Below are 12,495 nucleotides of genomic sequence, written 5' to 3' on the forward strand. Positions count from 1 at the left end.
ATTTTTGTCACATACTAATGTAATATTTTTGTTTCTTTATTAAATATTTTTAGTTTAAAATTAGAGTTAATTTAAAATTAGGGTGAAAATTTTAAAACTAGAAACTAATATTATTAATTAAAAAATTTAAGAGGTTAAAAATAATATAAAATATTAAAAATCAAATCAACAATAAAATTTTCATCCAACAATCTATTATAAAATGAATTTGTCAAATTTAAAATATATATATATATATATATATATATATATATATATATATATATATATATATATATATATATATATATATATATATATATATATATATATTGGTAATTTTGGAAGATAAAATATCTCACCCATTAGGATGAATTGGTTTGAAAACACTTTTTAAAGTTTTCAAAAATTTCCAGTTACATAAGGTTGTTTTCAAAAGATTTTTACACTTCAAAGATTTAACAATATAATAGGCAAGAATAAGGAAAGAACACAACACAAGATTTATACTAGTTTGACTCTTTAAGAGTTTACATCGAGTCTTCTTCCAACAACCTTAATTTGAAGGAAATTCACTAACACTAAATGTTAGAAAATAAATCATATCCCGAGATTTATGAGAGAATATATTGTTATTATTATCCATATTAAATAGCTGATTGACAGAAATAATGTTGCATTATTATAGAATCAGATTAGAGTAATTATAGGAATAAAATAGCACAATTATAGATACTCGCTCTTGTATATATCTCTGATTTTTTATTCAAAAATAATAAGACAGATTTTCTCCTTTTTTCTTCCTTTTACATGGTATCAGAGTAGGAACGATCCTCTACTCAATTTTTTTCTATCCTTATTCTCATGACTAACTATGGAAATGAATCAAATTCCAATAGTTTTTATTCTCTCCATCATTCTGACCATCCTGGAATGGTTCTTGTTTCCAAATCTCTAGATGGAGGCAACTATTCGACTTGGCGTAGAGCCATGATCATCTCTTTGAATGCAAAATCCAAATTGGTTTCGTTGATGGTACTCTTACGGCACCTTCTATTGAGGCCAAACCAGAATAATATATAGCATGGAAAAAATGCAATGACATGGTGTTATCTTGGATCTTTAATTCTTTGGCACCTGATATTGTAGATAGTGTTATTTTCTATGACACTGCTCATGATGTTTGGGCAGATCTTCAAAATCGTTTCTCTCAAAGCCACGCACCATGAATTTTTCAGATTGAGAGAGACATTGCTTGCTTAGCTCAAGATCAACTGACAGTTGCAGCCTATTACACCAAGTTAAAAAAATTATGGGATGAGTTAGGCTCCTATAGTAATGAAACCTGCACTTGTGGAGTTGACAGTAAAAGGCGCAAATTGATGCAGTTTCTTATGGGGTTGAATGACTCTTATAGTGCTATTCGTGGCCAACTCCTTTTAATGAATCCTTTGCCTGATGTTACACAAGCTTATTCTTCCATCATTCAAGAAGAAAAACAACGACATTTGGGCACCGCACGTGACACAATAGAAGCTTCAGCCATGGCTGTTCAAAAAAAATGAAGCAGTAGCCCTTACTGTTCGACGCAAACAAGGCGTTTCTTGTCGTCTTAATTCATCTAATCGAAAGCCGCTACATTGTTCTCACTATGATAGAGATCATCATACAAAAGACACATGCTGGAAGTTACATGGTTATCCTCCTGAACACTCAAAGCATGGAGCAACCAAGAATGCTTACTCTAAGCACAATGGGAGTAGTCAGTCTTTAGCTAATATTGTCACAGCGACTCCAATGATGCAACAGATGCAGTCTGCAATGCATGGATTAACTGAATTGCAACTCCAACAAATGTTGTCTATTATACAGGGTAATGAATCATCTCAATCAGCTAATCCTAAGGCCAACAATGTCAATGTTTCTTCAGGTTTGTCACCACCCAAACTTATAATTGATAGTAGGGCTACCGATCACATTATTTCTTCACCAACCTTGCTTGTTAACAGTAAAGAAAACACTTCTTTACCACCAGTTGTTATGCCAAATGGTGATCAGGCCCCAATTATCTCTACTGGCACTCTACCTTTGATCCCAATTGTTTATTTAAAAAATGTGTTTGGGGTGCCATCTTGCAAAGTAGATTTGATGTCGGTAAGTCGAGTCACACGAGATTTAAACTGTTCAGAAACTTTTTTCCATCTGGGTGTATTTTGCAGGATTTGATGACGAGGATGACAATTGGTTTGGGTAAACAACAAGGCAGACTTTATTACATGGTTGCAATGACATCAAATAAAACTCTCATTCAATCCATAGCATCCCATGCCACCAAGTCATCTCCCCCTTCAAACACTTCTACTACCTTATGGCATCGACAACTAGGACATCTATCTCCATCTAGATTAGACTTCATGGCTAAAACTTTGTTAAATCTCTCTTTAGAGTCAAATAAAACTTATGATGTTTGTACTCTTGCAAAACAGACACGACTTCCTTTTTCAACTAGTTCAATTTCTTCCATTAAACCTTTTCAATTAATTAATTGTGATATTTGGGAACCATATAAAATTTCTTCTCTTTCTAGTGCTAGGTATTTTTTGACCATTGTGGATGATTTTTCTCGCTTTACTTGGGTTTTCTTCATGCACCATAAAGGTGAAACCCAACATCTTCTTACCAATTTTTTTTCTTTTGTCAACACTCAATTTAATACCAATATAGCCAATATTCGGGTTGACAATGGAAAGGAATTTTTTTCTCTGCGAGAATTTTTTCAACAACAAGGTACCACTTACCAACATTCTTGCACTTACACACCACAACAAAACGGGGTTTTCGAGCGCAAACACAGACATATCCTTGAGTCAGCATGAGCTCTTCGTTTTCAAGCTCATCTTCCTTTACAGTTTTGGGCAGAATGTGTTTCCACTGCTGTCCATATAATTAACCGGTTGTCCACACCTCTTCTTTCAAACAAGACACCTTTTGAGCGCCTATATAGTAAAATCCCTTCTTATTCACACATTACAGTTTTTGGATGTCTTGTTTATGCTACTAATGTTTATGTTTCTCATAAGTTTGCTCCTCGTGCCCAAAGATGTGCTTTTCTTGGTTATCCTCTTGGTCAAAAAGCTTAAAAGTTATATTATCTTGAAACTCACCATATCTTCACTAGTCGTGATGTTGTCTTCCATGAGGCTAGTTTTTCTTATGAATCCATTAACAATATGATGACTTGGGCCCAAGCCCATCAAATAATTAAGGTCAAATACTAGAAGCTAGCCAAGGAAAGCATAATTGCAGGCCATGAAGGTGCACCCAGTGCAAGGTCTAGGAGTGCTTAGCCCATCTTCACTTTAAAGCACGCGTATATGGTGCTCATTCTAGATCTTTAGCACCCACCTTATCCTTATACACGTGGCATTATATCCACATTTGTAGGAATCTTTTAGCACCGTCGATACCCAAAATAGGAGCTGAATTCCTTCTATAAATTCACTCCTAGATCTCCTTTGTAATCACTTTTGAAGAATATTAAGTTTTACTCTACTGATGCATTTTTAGCACCCTAAACTTTGTCCAAAAGTCATTCCAATGAGCTTCCCTTATCCATCTAGCTTCCTTCCAGTGGAAGGCCGCCTGAGCTAGCTTTCAACCTCCCAAACAGCTCTTCAACCATCACTTACACCACTAATTTTCACTCTACATCTCCGTTGCCCATCTCTGGTTTCCATTTTCCGCTGCATTCAACATTTCACTCTTGTTGGAGCAACCTCATCAAGTGGTATTCAGAGCCCTAGTGTGTTCCACATCACGCTCCAGCTAAATTTTCTTTCATTTAATACTGTCATCAACATTCCCTTCGTATTTTTTTTTCTTGAATCTGTGCACTGTTTCATTAAGTTTTTCAATTACAGTAGATTCCATTGCGTTGATTCATTTGTTCCAGCTTTTATTGCTTTATTTCCATCGTTTTAACGGTCCATTTCTTTGCTTGAGTATTTTAATTTTGAAATCTGTTTTGTTTGTCTTTAGTCATGTGTATTTGATTCATTTTGTCAAAATCCTGAGTTAAAACTGTGACTGGATAAATCTGCTTGACTTGGGTGGTTATTCAATAGTTGCACATCATAATAGCAATAGCTTGAGTGCATCATGATTGCCATCAAGTGCAGTTTCAGTTGTGTGCAGTAACTAAATCTGCTTGAATATTTTGGACTGCAATGGGTGTAGCAAATGAAGTCTGATTGTGTTTTTGCATTCTATGATATGAAAGATGTGCATACCAAATGAACAGTGAATTTGTTAATTCAAGAAGCTTTGTTGCAGCATCATACAATATCCAGAAACTACATCACTGCAGTTGGCCGAGCTGCAACTTCCATAGTTGAGTCATTTTTTTTTTTAGTTTTTAATCTGGTTTAGCATCTAGTTCATTGCTGAACATCTTAATTCGGTTTTTTAGTGTCCTCTAGTTTTAAATCCTTGTGTTGAACTCATTTTGAGTGCTCAAAATCCTTTCACTTCTGTGTGCTTGAATTTGGTTGGTGGAGTTGTTAAAATTGATCATAAAAAGGAACTTGAGCAGTGAATTTTGGAAATATTGATATCTAACCACAGCTGGTAGCATCTACAAGTTTAAAATCATAAACTAAACTTGTTCATGCCATAAGATTGTGTGTTTTAACAACTTTGTGCAATTTGAATATTCCAACCACCAATACAGCACTTATTTTTTTTTAACCAAGTTGCTTTCCTCTGCATACATGTTTGCTGGTTTGGTACATCAATAATTGTGTGAGAATTGGTAGCAAAAGCTTGGTCAAATTGCATTAAAAGCAATCTCAAATGTCAAAAAGAAATGAGAACAAACACTCTTAAAAAGCTGACCAAACCAGTGCTAGTTCTGATTTATACTTGATGCACCAGTTTCAGTATTTTTCACAAACAGTTTTGCCTAATTCTCAATTGAGCTTGAATTTGATATTATGCAACTTGTAAATGTTTTCTTGCTTTCTGAATCTAATAGAGCATTTCCTAGGATCCTTTTGAGTGCCTCCGTTATTGGAATCCCTTTTAATTGCTTGCTTTTAGTTGTTGAAATTTCTGCACACAAGCTGTTTGTAAGAATTCCGGTGGTGCATTCTGGTTCTGCAATTTTTGGCAGCAGCAGTGTTGTTTCCTGCACTCGACACTATTTTTTGGTGGTTGGTTTGAGCTCTCTTTTGGGTGCACAATTAGTCTAGACCGTCCTATACCACTGGTAGCATCCTAGGACGTGGATTGGAGCAAGGAAAGATCAAGTGGGAGTTGCTTTCTGGTGCAGCAGTTTGATGTGTTGGACTGCATAATTTCTGATGCAGCAGCAGAGTTGTCACTTAGCAGCTGTGAGCTTAGTGTGAATCAACCAAATTCACTTCCCTTGCAAGAATCCAAAGTTGCACATCACTTTTACTTTCCATTTCCTTGTTGTTCAATTTTTTTTTTCTTTGCAAAATACTTGTACTTGGCCATTAAGCAAGTGACTTGGAAGAACTCACAAGTGTTCTTCCATCACTTGCCCACTTTGCTTTTATTTGCTCATTTTTTTTTTAAAGTGGTAGACAGTGAGTGTGTCTTGGATCCAAAGTTCCAAGCCTCACTTAGGAGATCTCATTTTTTTTCAATTCTTGCAAGCGCATAGGCAAAATCTTAGAGTCCGAACTTAAAGTCTAAGTCTTTTCTTTGCTTAAGTGACTTCTATTCTTGTGATTTTAGAAGTAATTTTGAGTTAAAATAACTAAGTAACCTAGAACACTTTTGGCAAGGCAAGACTTGGTATTTAAGCAACCCTAGTGGTTCACCTCTCTTACCTGGAAATTTTTTTTGGTGAAAGCTAAGATTCTTTTAACACAAGAAAGCTTTTACAATCACAAGATGTCTAGACGTCATTCTCCAAGAATTAGTGACTCTGAGGAACAAATTACTCTCAATGATATTGCAAAACAACTCAGAGAGCTAACTCAGTGGAGAATTCATACTGATAGAAAAGTTGAACATGCTCAACACGATAGAGAAAGACAAATTACCATCCTTCAAGATGAGTTGAGAGTCATGAGAGATGAGCAAAGTTGAGCTAGAGGAAGTAGGAGTGGGGAGTCCAACCATGAGAGAGAAGGTTTCCGGGTAGGAGACTACTATGAAGAACATTCTTCTTCAAGAAGGCATAGGCGAGAACCTCACGAACCCCTTCCTCCTAGGGAAGTCAACATTAATTTGCCTCATTTTTATGGAAAAGATGATGTAGAAGCCTTTCTAGATTGGGAAATGAAGGTGGAGCAACTTTTTGTTTGCCACCAAATTAGTGAAGAAAGAAAAGTTCCTTTGGCTACCCTCAGCTTTCAAGAGTATACCATGTATTGGTGGACTGCCATAGTTGAGGAGAGACGGCGCCACAATAATCCTCCAATACAATATTGGAATTGGAATGATCTGATAAATGCCCTTAGGAGGAGACATATTCCCTCTTATTACCATAGAGAACTCATGGATAAGCTCCAAAGATTACAATAAAAATCTATGTTTGTGGAACAATATAGACAAAAGATGGAGCTATACATGTTAAGGGCAAGAATTGAAGAAACAGATGAACTCACAATGGCCAGATTTTTGAGTGGGCTCAATTTTAAAATCAGAGATCGGGTTGAACTACTACCTTATATAAATTTGGATAGTCTTGTTCAAATGTGTATAAAGGTAGAACAACAAATTTTGCGAAAAGCTTCTGCTAAAAGATTTCAATCCCCCTTTGAACAGAAAAAGAGCCCCTCAAACCTCTAACCAAGATAATTGAAAAACCCAAACAAGAATCCTCTTCACACACTCGTACTAGTGAGATCAAATGTTTTAAGTGTCTACGAAGAGGACATATAGCTGCCCAATGTCCCACCAAAAGAACTATCATCCTAAGGAGCATTGACAGTTATAGCAGTGAATCCTCCTCTAGTGAGAATGAGAGTGATCAAGACAAATCAACTACTGAGGAAGTCTATCCTTGTGACGGGCAACTTCTCATGATAAAAAAAGTTTTGGACAACCAATCCAGTGTAGAACATCTATCACAAAGAGAGACTCTCTTTCACACAAGATGTCAAATTCAAAATAAAACTTGTTCTCTCATTATTGATAGTGGTTCGTGCTCTAATTATTGTAGCACTAGGTTGGTTGAAAAATTAAATCTTGTTGTGCGACCCCATCCTAACCCCTATAAAAAACATGGGATCAATAAATATGGGAATATCACAGTCAAGAATCAAGTCACAGTAACAATTTCCATTGGAAACTTTAAAAATAAAGTTTTATGTGATGTAGTTCCAATGGAAATTTGTCATGTGTTATTGGGAAGACCATGAAAATTTGATCATAAAACAATTCATAATGGTCTTACCAATACAATAATTGTGCACTATCATGAGAAGAAATTTGTACTTCATCCTCTTTCTTCATCTCAAGTGGCAGAGGATCAAGAACAAATGCGACTTAACAAGGAGAGGGATGAAAAAGAAAAGAAAGAAAAAGAAGAATTTAAAAGAAGAGAACTAGAAAGAAAAGGAGAAGAAGAAAGAAAGATGAAAGAAGAAGAGAGAAGAAGAGCATAAAAGAGAAAATAAGTGGAGAGAAAAGCAGAAAAGAGAAGAAGAGAAGAAAGAATAAGAAAGGAAGACATTGAAGAAAGGGAGAAGGAACAACTAAAAGCAAAGTCTCCTCAAACAATCCCAATAGAATCAAGTCTTTTAAGGGGAGGTTTTCTATCCTTTCACTTTTATCCATTTAGATTTAAGTTTCCAAATTTTAACTTTTCTCTCAAAGAATTTGCCATTACATCTTTTCAAAAATTACAACTTTCAACACATGGCAATTCACCACTTGAGTTAAGGTTACCTTTATGGTTATCACTAACTCAAGACAAAAGTAAAATTTTCAAAGAAGACAGGTTTCTTTGTTGTAATAAAATTGAAAATTTCAAAATAGGGAAACCTTCTTCTAAACATATTCATATATATATATATATATATATATATATATATATATATATATATATATATATATATATATATATTACTAGATCAAATAAAACTAATTAGAGATATGTTTGATGCCTATTGTAGATGGATATTTGACCCAGGAGGAACTCTTGTGACGTTAACAAAAATAAGTCCTCAAGCGAACCTTCAGATTTCAGGACAAATCCTTTCCAAGGGGGAGGGGATGATGACTTGGGCCCAAGCCCATCAAATAATTAAGGTCAAATACAAGAAGCTAGCCAAGGAAAGCATAATTGCAGGCCATGAAGGTGCACCCAATGCAAGGTCTAGGAGTGCTTAGCCCATCTTCACTTAAAAGCACGTGTATATGGTGCTCATTCTAGATCTTTAGCACCCACCTTATGCTTGTACATGTGGCATTAGATCCAAATTTGTAGGAATCTTTTAGCACCGTCGATACCCAAAATAGGAGCTGAATTCCTTCTATAAATTCACTCCTAGATCTCCTATGTAATCACTTTTGAAGAATATTGAGTTTTACTCTGCTGATGCATTTTCAGCACCCTAAATTCTGTCCAAAAGTCATTCCAATGAGCTTCTCTTCTCCATCTAGCTTCCTTCCAGTGGAAGGCCGCCTGAGCTAGCTTTCAAACTCCCAAATAGCTCTTCAACCATCACTTAAACCATTGATTTTCAGTCTGCATCTCCGCTGCCCATCTCTGGTTTCCATTTTTCGCTGCATTCAACCTGTCACTCTTGCTGGAGCAACCTCATCACAATCCCCCAACCACCCTTGACCCTGTCATACCTAATGTTATCCCAGATAATCCTCCATCTGAGAGTCCTTCATACACTCAACCAATACCTACGAAAACAGACTTGTGCCTCCCATTACTTCCCCACATATGGTTCCTTTGCGTCGTTCTCAACGATCTCACGGTCCTCCTGCAACTTTGCAAGATTATATTTGCAATCAGGTAATGTCTCCCGACCCATTGTCATCCCCATCATTTTTTCCAAATAAAGGTACACGATATCCTCTCTGCAATTTTATCTCTTATGACCGTTACACACCTTAACATCATTCTATTATTGCCGTTATTACTAATGATATTGAACCTACATGTTATGATCAAGTTGTTTCTCACACTCATTGGCAAGAGGCAATGAAATCTGAGTTGGCTGCTTTGGAGGCCAATAATACTTGGTCTATCACCACTCTTCCTCCTCGAAAGTAGGCTATTGGTTGTCGTTGGGTGTACAAAATCAAGCGCAAATCTGATGGTTCTCTTGAACGGTATAAGGCACGTCTAGTTGCAAAGGGATATACCCAACTAGAAGGTATCTATTATAATGACACATTTTCACCTACTACTAAAATGGTTACAGTACGTTGTTTATTAGCTTTGGCTGCTGCTCAACATTGGTCTCTTCATCAGCTTGATGTCCATAATGCTTTTCTTCATGGTGATCTTTCTTAAGAAATCTATATGTCCCTTCCTCCTGGTTTTCAGCGATAGGGGGAGAATCTTGTGTGTCGCCTCAACAAGTCCTTATATGGATTAAAACAAGCCTCTTGTCAATGGTTTGCCAAATTCTCTACAGCTATTCAAAGTGTTGGCTTTATTCAATCAAAAGCAGATTATTCATTGTTTACATGTACAAAAGGTAAGTCTTTTACAGCTTTGTTGATCTATGTTGATGATATTCTCATAACTGGTAATGACCCTATTGCAATATCCAATCTTAAACAATTCCTACACAATCGTTTTCGGATACAAGATTTGGGTGATCTTAAATTTTTTCTGGGTATTGAGGTCTCTCGTTCTAAGAAAGGTATTTTCATATCACAAAGGAAATACGCTTTGGAAATTGTTAAAGATGGTGGGTATCTTGGAGCTAAGCCCGTGGATTTTCCCATGGAACAAAATATAAAGCTTTCTGATGAAGGAGAATTATTAAAGGACCCGTCAATATATAGACAATTTGTTGGTCGCTTAATTTATTTAACAATTACCCATCCAGATATCACCTATGCGGTACGCATACTGAGCAGATTTATGCACGCTCCATGCAAGCCTCATATGAAAGCTGTAATGTGTGTGCTACGATATTTAAAAAATAACCCAGGTCAAGGTCTGTTTTTCCCGTCACAAAATGAATTATCTTTGCGTGCTTTCTGTGATTCAGATTGGGGAGGTTGCCCAGTATCCCGAAAATCAACTACAGGTTATTGTGTTTTTTTGGGATCTTCCCTTATCTCTTGGCGAACAAAGAGGCAGAAGACGGTTTCTCTATCCCCAGCAAAAGCAGAATATAGAGCATTGACTGGTACTTGTTGTGAGTTGACTTGGATACGATCATTGTTGAAAGATTTACGGCATCCTAAACCAACATTGTTGTATTGTGACAATAAAGCAGCCTTACACATTGCAGCTAACCCGGTTTTCCATGAAAGAACTAGACACATAGAGATGGATTGCCACTTCATTCGTGATAAGATTCAGGATGGTTCAGTCGCAACTAAATATGTACCTTCAACTGAATAACTTGCCGATGTGTTCACCAAACCACTAGGAAAAGAAGTGTTCTCTATCATGAAGTGCAAGTTGGGAGTTCTTGATATTCACCCTCCAACTTGAGGGGAGTGTTAGAAAATAAATCATATCCCGAGATTTATGAGAGAATATATTGTTATCATTATCCATATTAAATAGCTGATTGACAAGAATAATGTTGCATTATTATAGAATCAGATTAGAGTAATTATAGGAATAAAATAGCACAATTATAGATACTCTCTCTTGTGTATATCTCTGATTTTTTATTCAAAAATAATAAGACAAATTTTCTCCTTTTTTCTTCCATTTACACTAAATGTCAAGATTTACATAATACAAGATCCACTCACTGTATTCTAACTCTCTCAAACATAGCAAAACAGAAACCTAAAGAAGAGGCTACACACATTCCCTTTAGGAGCCTTGCCTACATAGCTAAGGTTATACCAATACATAAAGATTACATAAAAGACAGAACCTGATGCACCACAAGTGTAGGTTTTACAAAGAAGACAGATGCAGGTCCTTACTTGATCTTTCTTTCACTCTTGGAACCTTAGAACCCTTGAATTTCCTCAATCAATTTTTGGTGCCTCCAAGAATGCTTGAAGACCACTCAAGACAATGTTATTGCTTCACAGTTTGATAACTTTCAAAATGTTTTCATGATTGTAGAAGAATTGAGACACATATAATATCAAAGGCACAAAACTGACAATTTTAATCGACTATGTTATTTACTTAATTGATTCAAATTTACACAATGTTTAAATCGAATAGGTGTTTTTCTTAATCGATTAAAACAGAGAACAATCTACCTAATGTGCACTAGACCATTTTAATCGATTAAAATTTGCACGTAGTTTAAATAGACTACTTGATTTACTTAATCAATTAAAATAGAGAGTTCATTAGTTTTTGACAATTTTGACTCTTAAGTGCATATCATCAAACAACCAACATAGATTTATAACACATACAATTCAACATAGATTTACAACATATTTATTAACTCAAGAACATTATTTAACATCATCAAAAATAATTATTCACTTATCATCAAAAAAAGTTAAGAATCATCTTGACCATTTGGAGTTACTTGGATTGAATGGCTCCCCTATCAACAATCTTCCCTTTTTTTTATGATGACCAACTCTATGTTCCTGATGTTTTTGCAGCATTTGACAATAGAACTTTCTCTCTCTTTGGGCATTAGCAAAAAAAACAATAACATACCACATGATATGCATGATGTGAACTTAGTTAGATATTAACATACAAAATAAAATGTTCAGTAGAGTATTATGACATAAAGGTCTATTGCAGTAATCCAAGTTAAGCATATGTAATAATTCAGAAGAAAGCTAAATAGAGCAACTAAGAACAAAGATTAACAAAATATGAATTTCAACAAGGAGATTAATTAGAATGTGAAAGAGGTATACAACAAGAAAAGTATGATTTATACAGTTAAACAACTAGTAAGTAAGCAATTTAGCCAAATAATAAGTCCCAAACGAAGCAAGTGTATCAGGTTCAAAACAGAGCCAAATATAACAAGGGAAAGACAAAGCAAATATAACAGAGCAAAGAAATGTTTATAGGGACTGATTAGTTCATTATTAGAGTAGTTAGAGTCCTCCTCTTCATTTCCTTCATTTTCATCAATATTGTTGGCTTTAAGTAGATGTGGTTGATGGTATTATGTGTATTAATTGATTAGATAAGTGGTTTAATCGATCAAAACAAAGAGCAAATGATTTTTGGCAGCTTAACATACTAATCAATTATGAGATCAGTTAAAATATGCAGGGCAATGTTATTTCCACTTTTTAAGATGCACATTCAACATCTAGGATAGCTAATTAATTTCTAATAGTGTAAATCTACCATTAAGTAGTGGTTTAGTGAAAATGTCTATTAATTGA

Source organism: Vigna angularis, chromosome 6 (genome assembly GCF_016808095.1).
Source record: "Vigna angularis cultivar LongXiaoDou No.4 chromosome 6, ASM1680809v1, whole genome shotgun sequence".
In the NCBI taxonomy this organism is placed as follows: Eukaryota; Viridiplantae; Streptophyta; class Magnoliopsida; order Fabales; family Fabaceae; genus Vigna; species Vigna angularis.